At 39.0% G+C, this 13,778-nt stretch overlaps 1 protein-coding gene across 4 annotated transcripts in view; it reads right to left on the minus strand.

The window, feature by feature from the left end:
* atp2a3 (ATPase sarcoplasmic/endoplasmic reticulum Ca2+ transporting 3) overlaps positions 1-13,778 on the minus strand; it is a 130,971-nt gene that overhangs the window by 90,718 nt on the left and 26,475 nt on the right. The window lies entirely within an intron of this gene.

The raw sequence follows: 13,778 nt of genomic DNA on the forward strand, positions 1-13,778 counted from the left end.
TATCATTTTGGAAATACAAGGTTTTGTTCCGAGAACAGCGATATATATATAAGCTACAGAGAAAATGAGACTCCTAACAACCATGCAAGACCTGGCAGACCACAAAAACTGTCATCACATAAACAGTATAGTCATCTTTTGAGAGGGGAAAATAAAGCTCCACTCTTGCTTCAGATCAGCACTGTGACAACTCAGTGCTGTGGTCCTGAAAGGATGTGTAGCCGTCAAAAAGCGATCACAGAGAAAAAAAAATAGACAAAAAAAAGAAAAATTTGCAAATCAAACAAAAAAACCTGCTGGTGTTCTCAGAACAATGAACACTCAACATCAGAAGCAAAAAATGCAACCAACTTCTAAGACTGAACTTTGAATGGGTAAAAAATATCCTTTCAGATTTCTTTGAAAAACTGAAAGCCAGTGTCTCGAAAACAATGAAAGCAGTAATAATAGCAAGCATTTGATATTATTATTAGTTGTAGGGTTAGTTAGCTGTTCTGTGTCGTTTTCCACTACATGTTTTCTGTTTTCTCCCGACGTTGATAAATGAATAACTTGTACCAAATGGCTGTTTTGACTGGAAATCAAATAAATGAAGGGTTGTCTCTTTTTTTGTTTTCACACTACTGTCCATGTGCATGAGAGAGGAGCGTCTGAGGTTGAGACTAGCAAAGCCACATCATGAATGCGCTGTTCAAACAGTCCCTCTTTAGTTTGCTGTCGTGTTGGCTCAGCTGAGCCAAGTCACTTTATTCCCTGATTGAAAGTTAATTACACACAGACACACAGCTCGATGATCTGCCATAAGAATCAGGGATTACTGAAGGGATTACGGCTGGAGTATTCTTCCTCAGGCTCCTCCAGAATAAAAGATGATGGAGCGCTCATTCCTCTGTTCGGCCTTGATAGCATGCTTTTACTGACCACATAAATCTGATTCAAAAGAAGGCTCACTTTTTGTAAGGCACGATGGCACAAAGGAGATTAAAAGATTTAAAGAGGTAATAAAAAGCAAACCAGCACAATCACAGCTTCCTATGAGGCAGAGGTAAAAAAGGCAACATGATGCATCCATCTGAAAGTGGCAGTGATTCTGGAAAATTAGATTCAATCATAAATTATGAAAAAATTTAAATATTGCAGACCTGCAAGAGGGTCTACCCATAACTCTTTATGGTTTTGTTTGTTTAAATATTCCTTTTTGCTGTTCTTCACTAGATCTCTTCATAAAGGTAGTTTGTACTATGTTATTCCTCTGCTAAACATTAGCTTTGGATGCTTTTTAAATATTAAATGTTCAGATTTAACAGTTTAGCCCGTAGTGCTGTGGTTAAACAGGGGAGCTTCATATTAGATTCCACAGTGGTGTAATCATCGCCGGACGCTCATGTCTGAATCCTGGTAATGCCACGACCAAACAAAGCAACTATATATTAGTGCGCTATCAGCGATATTTTGGCTAAGAAAAGTGCAGGCTGTCAAAATCACTATATATAATCAGGCCCTAACTGAAATATGGCAATTGTTAAAAATATATGCGCACAAAATGTATATTCATTGTTTCTATTCCACTATATAACAAAATGGTACCTCCAATCATATTTGTTTGTTCTGTTTGTTTTATTTTCAATCTGAATAGTACCACAATAACCAAATCTGTGAAATTTGAGATTTCACAATGCATTGCATCTTATCCTAAAGAGACGCAACCAACTTAAATTGTGGTAAAATTTGAGTTTCAAGGTGCACCGAATATTCTCCTGAAGAACTGGAATCAAAATTAATTGCTGAAATTTGATTTTACATGATGTGTTTCCTTACCTTAATTGTAACTAAATTAAATAGAAATCAGAACTTTACATTACTGGCATCAAATCAATATTAAGCATAAAAAAAGAGAGTTGAATCAACTTAAAATTTTAAGGCAACTTACTTCACAGCTTTTTTAAGTTAACTCAACTTGAGGGAGTTGGTAAACCCTATTGTCTCAAGTTAAGTCAAGGAAGGTATAAAGTAAGCTGCCTTAAAATCATTTAACAGTGTAGTTATTATTGTACTAATTAAAAGAGCTTTAAATTAGACCTTTTTATTTTCTGCTTATTGAAATGTTAAGATGTAAACAGTCATTCAGAGTGGTTTGATGTGAAACTTATCAAGTCAGAACTGTTCAGAGGTGGTGAGACCAACCAGACATCTGAGGAGTTTAATGACTCTAGAAACTCCTTCACAAAAACTATTACAATAAATGAGTGCAAATACACTACTTGATGCTTGAGACATTGTTTTACTTCTATTCTGACATATAGTTTTGACCTAAAACATCTACATTACATAAAACAACTCTGAACAGGTGTGTAAATTCACCTTATGGATTATGGATAGTAAATAAAATGTCTGTGTTTGTGTTGTAGACCCTTGGTTCCTATCCTATTCCTAACTCCACTGTAAAGAAATCTGATTCAGTGAGTTTCTCCAGAACGCGCCATTTCACGTCAAAGCACACTGAATGACTTAGTTTACAACTCAGTGATTGGATCATGCAGAAATTTTGCAAAATCTTCAAACCTTAACATGAAACTGCATTTGAAGACCACCACTAGCGCTGTACAATAAATAATATTTTCATCATTATCATGATATGAGTTTCTGTGATAAACAAATTGTGAGATGAGAGAGCAGATCAAATTACCTCATACCTGCTCTCCCTCATGGGAGACGAGAAACTTAACCATTAGGCTAGACAGCCAATTACAAAACATACACATGCACAGCCTGAACTACGAGCCTGTAAGCATTTCAAACATTAGGATTGTTTTCACACCCAGTATTATGTTTTAAGACAACAAACATAAAAAATGTATTCTTTCTTGTGCTCGCATATATACTTATAATGCTGACATCAGCCTTTCAGTGCACAAAAAAAATGTGCTTGCAGGTCAAATGTTGTACTCAATTTCATTTTGCAGAACAGTGTAGTTAGATTTCTGTTTACACATAAAAAAAAATCCATACTTGTGTTATATCCAGTCATTGACACTCTGTTTTCATAATAATTTTAATAATAATAAAATAAATCATTTCTCATATCGTCATTATACCCAACAACTTTATCAATCACTGCATTTTATGTCAATATCGTACAGCCCTGACCACCCCCGTCTCAAAGCATCTCAAATTCATTTGGAACTGAATGAAACGAACACCAGATTGGCTGGTAAAAGCACAGAGGCACTGATTATTCACAACTTGCTCATCAGTGGTTCTGAATATTATGAATATGATAATAACCACTCAAATAACAGAAAGACAACAGGTTAACAGTCCCACACTCTTCCTGCAACAACAAACTCAACTGATCATCGCTCTGTTACTGTAGGAACACAGAGTGACTGCTGGCACCACGGACCGCTGTAGCATTTGCCTGTTTAGAATGCATTGTTCTGTTGGAGCACATGAACGTGTTGGTTGCTGTGTAAGAGGCCTACACACTGCTGTTGAGTCATTTCTAGAAGGTTCTCACTCGAGAGTGCGTGTGTGGGAGCCGGAGAGCATGTGGAGAGTGGGAAGGGGCCGTGAGGAGTTACAGTGTGATGGAGCTTTCTCTCTCTCTCTGGAGAATGAACACACATACACACGCACACTCATTATGAAAACATTAGTCTCAGTGTGTTACTTGCTAGCATGAGCACCACAATGATATCTGGCCATGGAGAAATCTCACTTAATATCTAAATGAAATGGAATCTGATTCCATACCTATGTAACACTATCCGTAAGCGCTTCACTGAAATGTTCCCCACTGCCAGATAATCCCTGGCACGCACCCGAGCTGCACAGTGAATAGCAAACTGCCATAATAGCTTCTGCAATATTAGCTAATGCATTAATAATTGAAGACTTCAGTTTGTCACTTTGGATACATGTTATTTGCAACAGGCTGTCTTTATAAAGGCAATTCAACACACATTTGATAAGACGCTCTGTTTACCTTGTATCTGCACTCATTGGCCATTTTAACAGAAACACTTACTGTATAGATTCACTTTGTTTCTTTACAATTACTCTCTGTGCTCATCTGTTGCTTTACAATTCACCAGCCACACTCTTTTCCATATATCTATGGAAAGTTATCTCTATAGAATCTCTGCTGACCAAATACTGTCTTAGTGATGGACCATTCTCCGGTCAACAGCAACATCTGCGTTGAAAGAAGCCTTCAGTCACGTACTGGCAGCTCAAGGGATCGAACCGGCGACCTTCCTGTCACAGGGCTGGTTCCCTAACCTCCAGCCCATGACTGCCCCACATTAACATTCAGAAGTAGTGGTTATATCAAAGCTTAACAAAGCACAATCTTATGGATTAACAATAATGAGCTTCAGTAACCGAAGCCTATCGACCAACTTAACACAGTAAGATTTGGCTACACTGTTATTTTAACATGAAGTCATTTACAAGGTAAAATGAGATTTAACAACCCTACAGTAAAGCCTACCAGACTATAGCAAGGACTTCCAAACAACAGCAAGGTTAAAAAGCTAGCTTTGTTTGTGTCTATTTGTGTCTATTTTTTCCAGTTTCAGGCTTCTCTATAGCATTGCCACATTACAGAACGTGCTGAAACAGGTTATTGGAGAAAAGAGCCATGGATATCGATTGAGCAAGCCCCCCCTCAACAAAACTACAGGCAGATGGCTAGGGGGCATGTTTAGACAACAGCATACTGCACACAATCTCACAAGCCTATCTGCAAGGTGTTCCAACAAGGTAGGTGTGGGCAAGTATGTGTATACATGTTGCCATTCTGAAAGACTGCAATCCACTACAGAAAATGTTGGGATTTTATTGTTTTTCTGCACCACAAAAGAAGAAATAGCTCACCATACAGATGGAACTTGGAAGAAATGATCGTTAGGTGAGGACCAGGCAGATCCAGGAAGCCTTATCACCTGCTGACGAAACACTGAACGTGATGAAACTCTTCTGACATCTCAAAGAAGCATCAGTCATTAGTGTACAAATGTATGCCATGTAAGTGTGAAGTTACGTCCATTCATTCTTTAGTTTCCCTACTACAGCTGCTCTAACAGCAATTACGGCTAGTGCTTGGGGCGCTCGACAGTATCTGACAAATGGTGGCATTAATTATCAAACAGAGTCTTATAAATCCAGCTGCTGTCGTGCTGCTCTTTCCTAGCTTTCGAGGGAGGCTGCGCATGAATGGGCCCTGATAAGGCCTTAGTGGAAAATCCTTGGAGTGGACCCAAAAGATAGTGGGAGAAAATACAATGGGAGGGGGGGGTTCCCTAAATTCCAAAGCTTTGAGTGTGTGTGTGTACATGTGTGTGGGCGTAGGAGTGCACACACACACACTCCAGTCAAGTTTAGCCTTGCATTAAAGAGGTAATGTCGGAGTTTCCCCGCTCTTACCCAAATGGAAAACTTCCATATCAGCCAGAAATTGATAAGAGTTAAGTCTTCTTTTGTTTTCATTCTTTTCTCTCCTTCACTTGGATTTTGCCCTCCTTTACTCTTTAGGCAAGCACATAGAAACCAAACAAACTGTAAACAGGTGGGAAAGAATCATGCCATAATGTCAGGAACAGGGCTGGATATTTTCAGGAAAATATCTAACTGAATTTTTCATTATTGTGATTTATATTGTGATTATCTGCGGGAAATTAACGTCCAGGTCTGTTTGTATTTGGCCAAGAAGACTAGCTTGAGGCTTGAACACATAGTACATCGAATTAGTTGTGGTTGTTGTCATGAATGAATCATGTGGGTAGATTTTTTTTTACTTCTGATTGATCAAACTCATCTACAGGCACTTCACAAGCTCTAGGTTACATGTTAAATTTCCCCAATAAAAACTTCTAGGCTGTGATAAAAACAGCAGCTTTTGCGATTTCAATATAAAAAACATTAGTCTGGAAGCCAGGATTCGTACACACACAAACACACACACACACACACAGGGCAACAGATGGGTGACCGTCTGAGGGGCACGTGCATTGGAAACCAAAACAGAAAATCAGCCCGTGACAAGAAAACCTGCACGAAAGTGGAAATACACAGCGGCTGAACATCACGAGCCACCAAGCACGCCGCCACAGAGTCCTTCCATAAGACCAGCCTTTGAAACACACAGTTTCCACTAGCACTCCCTCTCAGGAACATGGAAAAATGTGAATGAGGCGCGTGTGTGAGGAGGGGATGGCTGTCTAATGAAGTTTTAATGCGTTTATTCCTCTACGATTTGGCTGGGTCCGTGAAATTGTCCGGTATTGACGTGGAGGGTGAATGGTGCATTCTGTATGCGGATGGGAAAGACAGAGAGTCTCACAGCATGAAAGAGCGACTGCTCTGCTTTGAAGAACAGAGGAGAGACTTCGTTTCATCTGCGCTCTGCCTGGGAGACGCAGAGAATGTCTGAATGGAAGTGTGTGAACGTGTGGGGCGGCCAGAGAGATGGGATTACACACATACAAACTTGAACACACACATGCTAACTGTGTGATGCATAATGAAAATAACACACATACACATGCGCATGTGCATATATAGACATATGCAAAAGTTTGCCAACCCTTGGTCTAATGAACTTAAATCTGGAAGAATTCTGCAATCCTGAGGGCACAAATTCTATTTAATTGCTGAGTTTAACACATTGGAAAAAGAATAAAAAAAATTGTGCCATAACATATGCGTTAATTTTTCTATGCTAAATTCAGCAAAAAAAACCTGGGCATTAAAATTAAATTGCACTATGACTGTATGTACGTACATTTACTGGTCACTTTTTAGTCTACCTATCTTGTCTTGTCCACTCATTGTTCACTTTATCAGCTCTACCTACCTCATAGGTGCATCTTGTAGTTCTATACTTATAGATTGCAATCCATCTGTTTCTCTGCATACTTTGTGAGCCTCCCTTCAACCTGTTCATTAGTCAGGACCCCCACAGGACCAGAAACGTCCATTTTTGTGTCCCTAGCATTTACAGATATATTACACTTGATAAACGTTAGGGTTAGAATTTATTTATATTTTAAAATAAAACAATGAGTTATTTAACAATTACACCTTCTTGAGACATCAATTTAATTTAATATCGGTGTTTAAATTAATTATCTAGAATTCCAAGCACCAGAGAAATGCTCGTCCTCACAGTCATGTGTAAAGGCTGAATGCCATATTTTGAGGTAAAAAACATGTTTTTCTGCAAATTTAACTGCAATAATCTATGCTAACTATGAAATATATGATTTAAATGACAAAGAAAAAAAAAGGCAAATAAATTTTATAAAACATATAATGAGACAGCAGGAGTTGTGTCACTGGTGTTACTGCATGACAAAAAATCTCTTATTTTGAAATAAAAATCACATTGATTACATCATTTGACTTCCTTCTACCTATTTTCTGAAGATCTATGAAGAAAAGCACAAGGTAAGTCCACTGTGTCTTTTCAGTTAGAAGTTTTCTCATTTAGTTCATGACTTCATATGAAGCTTTTAGTTGAAGTCACTGGTATGACCTACTTTATTCTTAGGTAATCGTGAAAAAATAGAATACAAATGGATTAAATTACATATTTTAGTGGATATTCCATGATTGACAACATGGGGTTGATGCTCTGTAGCAGCCATTTTGTAAAACGCATTTTCCGTTAAAAATGTAACACCAGAGACAGTAACACCAGTGACCTTTCTTATGTGTAACATCAATGACCAGTGACTACTATGGATAGATAAAGTGGACGTTTCTGTAGAATGACCCACCGGAAACTAAATAATTGTAAAAATCCTTACCCAGACAAATTTACTGCTCTATAGAAGACTATAGACTATAAGGGTGCATACACTGTAAGGGTGTGTGTGGGTTTAGGGTGGTGAGGTTGGTGGGTGGTGGTGTGTGGTTAACGTACCCAATGGCAGGGCTGCTGCAGTGGCAAATTTGAATACCCAGATAGTGTCTGAATATCGGTTTAATATTTCACTGTCATTATTAAAGAATAGGCATTAGACTAACTTATTTAAACTTAGTTACTTCACTGCATGCTCTTTATTAGGGCTGGGCAGTATCCCCTGTTTCAATACCTTCAAACTGTCTTCAAATATTACCACATGTATGATATTACCAGGCATTGGGCTGTGGGCGTCATAAGTGTGTAAAAGAGTTTATGCCACTTTTTTTATTTCAAAACAGAAAAACATCAAAAGTAGTTTCTCTTGTCACTACAAATACACATAGTGCATCATATAATAGATGTCAAACCATCTATAACAATCGATAACTGTTACACAGTGCTGCAAACTAGGAGAAAGTAACTGGTTAACTTGAGCAAGCATGATTATAGCTCTGCTCACCACAGAACGTGTGATGCTTGTTAAAGCACTGACACCAGTTTAGATGACAATGACTGAAATCTGAGCGAAAGAAGTCGAGCAACTAAGTGTAGAAGGGACAGAAAAGCAAAATTAAACCTGTAGCTTCATCAGCTAACTTAATGTTAGCTTAGTGAGCAGGCTATAGACCCAAACAGTGCAACACACTACAGTATAGGTTTAATTCTGACTAACTGGTGCTCTGCTGATGATAAAAACTAAATGCCAGAGAGCAAAAGTGTGACTGTGTTGGAGTGTTTGGAACTAAAACATATTGGCTAAGCTTAGTGAGTAAGCTTAGCTTACTTAGCAGGCCAAATGTGCCACACAACACAGCACAGGCTTTGCTCCAGCTAACTGATGCTAAAACCACACCCATTTAGAGGATATCTGTGAGCACAAAGTCGAGTGACTGGTGTTGGGGCAAAATCCCAAACTGAACAGGTTCTGTGGTGTGGGTAGCTCTTAGCCATCAGCTCAGCCGCTATCATATGTAGTTTTCTGAGATTTTTCCTAGCTCAGATTTTTTCCCTATCAGTGAGCTATTAGACTTTTTTTTAAAACATATTTAAACATTTGATCATCATTTTAACAATACTGAGAGATGGAGGTAATATAACTAACATAAAACTGAAGAAATGTCTGAAAAATAATCTGTAAAATGTCACTAATAGAAATACAATACTGTGAGGAAAAAGTTGGGACACCCCCACATTTATTACTACATAAAATGCCTAAAATTAGAATCAGGTGCAACACAACGCAACATCGTTAGAAAGGATTTTGATTGGCTTATTTAAACTTCAGATATTTAGTTTGGTTTTCTTGTGATCACTGAAGTGACTGGTATCACTACGGTGAGATCCAAAGAGCTCTCAGAGAGTTACAGATGCATATGAGTAAAAATGGAGCCAAAAAGATCTCAGAAACAATTCAGAAATCAGCCATTCCACTGTCCATTTAAAACAACTGCAAACGTTCTAGCAAGTTCAGCCCAGGAGCAGACTGCAAGATGCGTAATGGAAGTCTCCAGCAGTCCTACAATGTCACCAAGGGATCTACAGGTAGCTCTTGCCACAGTTTTTTGTCAGAGTACATGCATCTACCACTAGAAAGAGACTGCACAATTTTGATTTTCATGGGAGGTGTTCAAGGAGGAAACCCGTGCCATCAAAAAAACATCAGGGCAAGACTAAAGTTTGGCCGAGAACACCTACACAAAGGCCAGGACGTCTGAAACAATGTGCTTTGAACAGATGAATCCAAAGATGAATTATTCAGGCACAGTAACAGAAGACATGTTTGGCACAAAACAAACACAGGTTTGAGCACATGAACCTCATACCAGCTGTGAAGCATGGAGGTGGCAATGTCATGTTATGAGACTGCCTTGCTGCAGCAGGGCCTGGCAAGCTCTCCATCAAAGAATCCACTATGAATTCTTTATTGTATCAGAGGGTGCTTGAGGAAAATATGGGACCATCTGGCCAAAAACTGATGCTGAAGCGGAGGTGGTCCGTGCAACATGACAATGACCCAAAGCATTCTGGTAATTCCACCAGGGGATAGCTCAAAAGAAAGAAATGGAAAGATCTGGAATGGCCAAGTCAAAGTCCAGATCTTAATCTTAATTAGATGCCGTGGGTTGATTTGAAACAGACTGTGCATGCAAGAAACCCCTCAAACATCACACAGCTGAAAGAATTCTGCATGGAGAAGTGAGAAAAACCTTCTCTCAGTTGATGTCAGACTGGTGGATGGTTATTGGAAACGTCAGCCAAAGGGGGAAATACCAGCTATCAGGGCATAAAGTCTCCAAACCTTTTCCTTAGTAGGAACTGGCATCTTTTTTCAGTCTTAAATGATATAGTCAAATTTTCCTTGCTTTTGCAAAGGTGATGCAATTACATCACCTTTATCTATAGATATTATTTGGAAGAAGATCTAATACTGATATGTCCATATTTCTTAATAAAGAACTATATATTTAATGGGGTGTCCTAATTTTTTCCATGACTATAATATCAACAGCACCAATGAGGCAAATGTGAGCTTGTTTAATACTAAAGTACAGCAGCAAAGTGAAAGGTGAGCAACAAATACTGCGTGAGTATTTTAATCATGCTTCACTTTTGGTCTAAAATACATTTCACTAAGCTGTGCTCTCATGGAAAAAAGCCTTGTTACGGTGGTGATGCTATAGAATTGGCACAAAAAACAATTCTAATATGTTTTCTCTGCAGCCCTAACATCTACATGTAAAGTTAGAGACATTAGCTCATCTGTTGCTGCATAGTTTCATCCTCTAGACCTTCATCAGTGGTCAGTTTGTGAATACTTGACCATTGATAAACAGGGTAAAAAGAGCCCCACACATTATAGATCTGTAATTGAAGATGTTAAACTGCACCTATATGGTAAATGGACCTGCTAAAATAGAAAATGAATGTTGATACAAGGTACTTAATAAAGTGGCCAGTGATTTTGTGAAAACACAGACATGACATGGCTTAACCAGACATAATTACTGCAAAATAATTCAGATTCAGAACAACAGCGAACCGTCAATAATAATTAAATTTCCTGTTTATTTCCAAATACTGTATCACCCAGCAATACATAATGCATTCCAAATGCACATTATAGCCAACTCAGCAATTTAATTTCCCCTGGCACATCACAAACGGAATGAATTAAAGTGATCTGCCAACAAATTTCTTAAGCAAAACTGTGATAGAGTCTCATTTGTTGAGATTAACTGCATTGCCTTAGCCTTCGGCTCCTCTTCCAACACAGAATTATGTAAGAGGCAAGCTGGTGTTAGCTGGCCTCAGGTTCTGCTGTGGAAAGAAATCATCTACTACAGTGGCAGCATGTTCTCTGAGTCGAGTGGAAAATGTTGGTAGCGGAGGGAGGACGAAAAATGGCTCTGTCTGCCGCGCTCTCCAGGTGTGTGTGTGTATGTGTGTGTCTATGTGCATGCAGGGGCAAACTCCGTCTGTGTCCTGTTACTGTACCACCCTGCTTCTTTTTCACTCATGTAGGACCAGGTGCGTCCAAGCTTCAGCTTTAAATGACAAACCAATGCTTCATGATCAGCAAAAGCAACTTGAGGCTTTTCCTGAGCTGTCAATTCTGACTATAATTGTAATCGAGTACTTTTCACAATCTAACAATTCTTTGAGTGATTAGAATATAATCAAGCAATCTGAATAAACTGGACTTGAAATGGAATTCCACAATGACGTAAGCTTTCAAAGACTTCAATATACCTGACTAAAAAGGATAGTAGTCTCTATTACTTTATCATTACTTCAAAAAACTTTATTAAGAAATATAAAAACACTGTGTGTACATAAATGGGTGTGTCCATCTTGAGGTGTGCAGTATAACATTTTAAAGTGATAAACTTTGTGAAAAACAGTGATGCGTCGAAAGCATTTTGTTTTGAGTAATAGTGCGTTTTTAGTACTCGCTGATACAGAGTCGAATACCATGCCAAATTTCCTACTTAGAATTGAGTAGTTGTTACTGTAAATGAAACAGTTAAATTGTTAAAATCTATCCTAGTATTAGCTAGCTGTGTTCCATTAGTTACGCTGGATTGAGTTGCATTGCAGTGGAGAACAGTGGGTTTTGTTCAATGTCAGAAAAGCGCTTCTGAACAGTTACAAGTAATTTAGGTTTCATAGTTTTGATCCCCACTCCTCATCTGTCTCTTTCCACAACACTCTCTGCAGCACAGTGACAGCACGAATCACATTGGAGGCCGATACATCCAAGGAGTTCACTTGTCGAGTTTTACATCTTTTTGAAGTCTTCTGTTTGGCTGGTTGAGCTGTAGTTGAATGTTCTCCAAGGCATACACTGTACATTTTTAGAAAACTTATTCTTTGGCAAGTCACACTGTATGTTTGAATAGACCACTGTGTACGGACAGAATACGATTTATGTGCTTACACTGTGCAAAACGCTCCATCCCACTGACACGCTATGTGAAACGCAGCCCCTACAGACAACTCTGTCTATGAACAATTATCAATAAAGCTGTTTTTTCAAATAATATGCTGCACACCAAGTACTGAACAGAAACGCTGAGAAACTGTAATACAGCAGCTCGGCTAACCACCCTGTGCACTGAAATACACATCTCTCTACAGCCTATTTTACAAACTTAAAAAAACACCAGCTTAACATTTATACTTTGCAATTCAATTCAGTCAAACAGAGTAAAGTTGGCACAGACAGACTTTGGTAGCAAATGTCGACTTTTCGCCTCTTTTGACTTTTCGTTAGACTGTGTGTCTCCACTCGCATTGGGCAAGTGGCTATGAATGTCTTTGTGTGTGTTTAAAAACGAGCTAAAATCGCACAGTGTATTCCCAGCAGGAATACGCCAAGGCAGAATGTTCAAAGTGATAAACATTTTGTGTCCGGCTGTCACAGGGTCAGCAACACCTCTGTGTGCAGACCCGCATTCACTGCCAGCTTTAATCGTTTGTTCATTAGCGTGGCAGCGTACACTAGGCTTATGTGACATAGTATCAGGTGGCAGATGTTGGTATTCGTGCATTTTTATGAGGTCCAGTACAAGTAAAAGAGCACAGTGCTGGGGAAATACCTGATACCAGTATCTGTATCAGTGCACCCCTAACGAAAAATAAGATGCTTTTCTGAGCTTATTATCTATTTAATCCATATTAAAGAACACTGACCGCAGGAAAAACACGTAAATACACTTTTATGGCCAAATTAAAGACAGCATACTACAACCACGGCACCATGAACTACAGCATGCATTTGTTTGTCAAAGAACAAGCATCAACTCGCACAACATCACTGTGTTTTCTCCTGCGCTGTTGCAAAATGACCTGAAGAAGAAGTGGATAAACAGGTTATACATGGTTGTTCTACACAGTTACCCAAATGAGAGGATTCTGTTACTGACACAGAAATAATCAACATGCAAACACTGTCAATTTACAGAAAATGTAAATTTTTATTGATTTGTATTCGAGATCAATCAAGTAATCGCAACAGCCTGGTCTTATGTAAGGGTTTTAAATGGGAAGCAGGCTGGCTACAGCAACAGGTCTGGAGACAAAAAGAGTCTTGGTCAAAAACAAAGAGAGAGGGAGGGGAAGACAGGGAGAGAAGGAGAGAGAGAGATAGAGAGAGAGGAGGGAGAAGGGTTGAAGGGGCTGAGTGGGGTTTCCCAGCCAGCGTGTGCCAAGGATTCCCTACGAGTCATCTGGGCCGCGTCTGCCTCGATCTGCCCCAGCACATTCCAACATACTGACTTCAGACCGCCCTCTCACACACACAGACACACACAGACACACATACACACACACACACACACACACACACACACACACACACACACACACA

The sequence above is a fragment of the Colossoma macropomum genome, unplaced genomic scaffold (genome assembly GCF_904425465.1).
Source record: "Colossoma macropomum unplaced genomic scaffold, Colossoma_macropomum, whole genome shotgun sequence".
Classification (NCBI taxonomy): domain Eukaryota; kingdom Metazoa; phylum Chordata; class Actinopteri; order Characiformes; family Serrasalmidae; genus Colossoma; species Colossoma macropomum.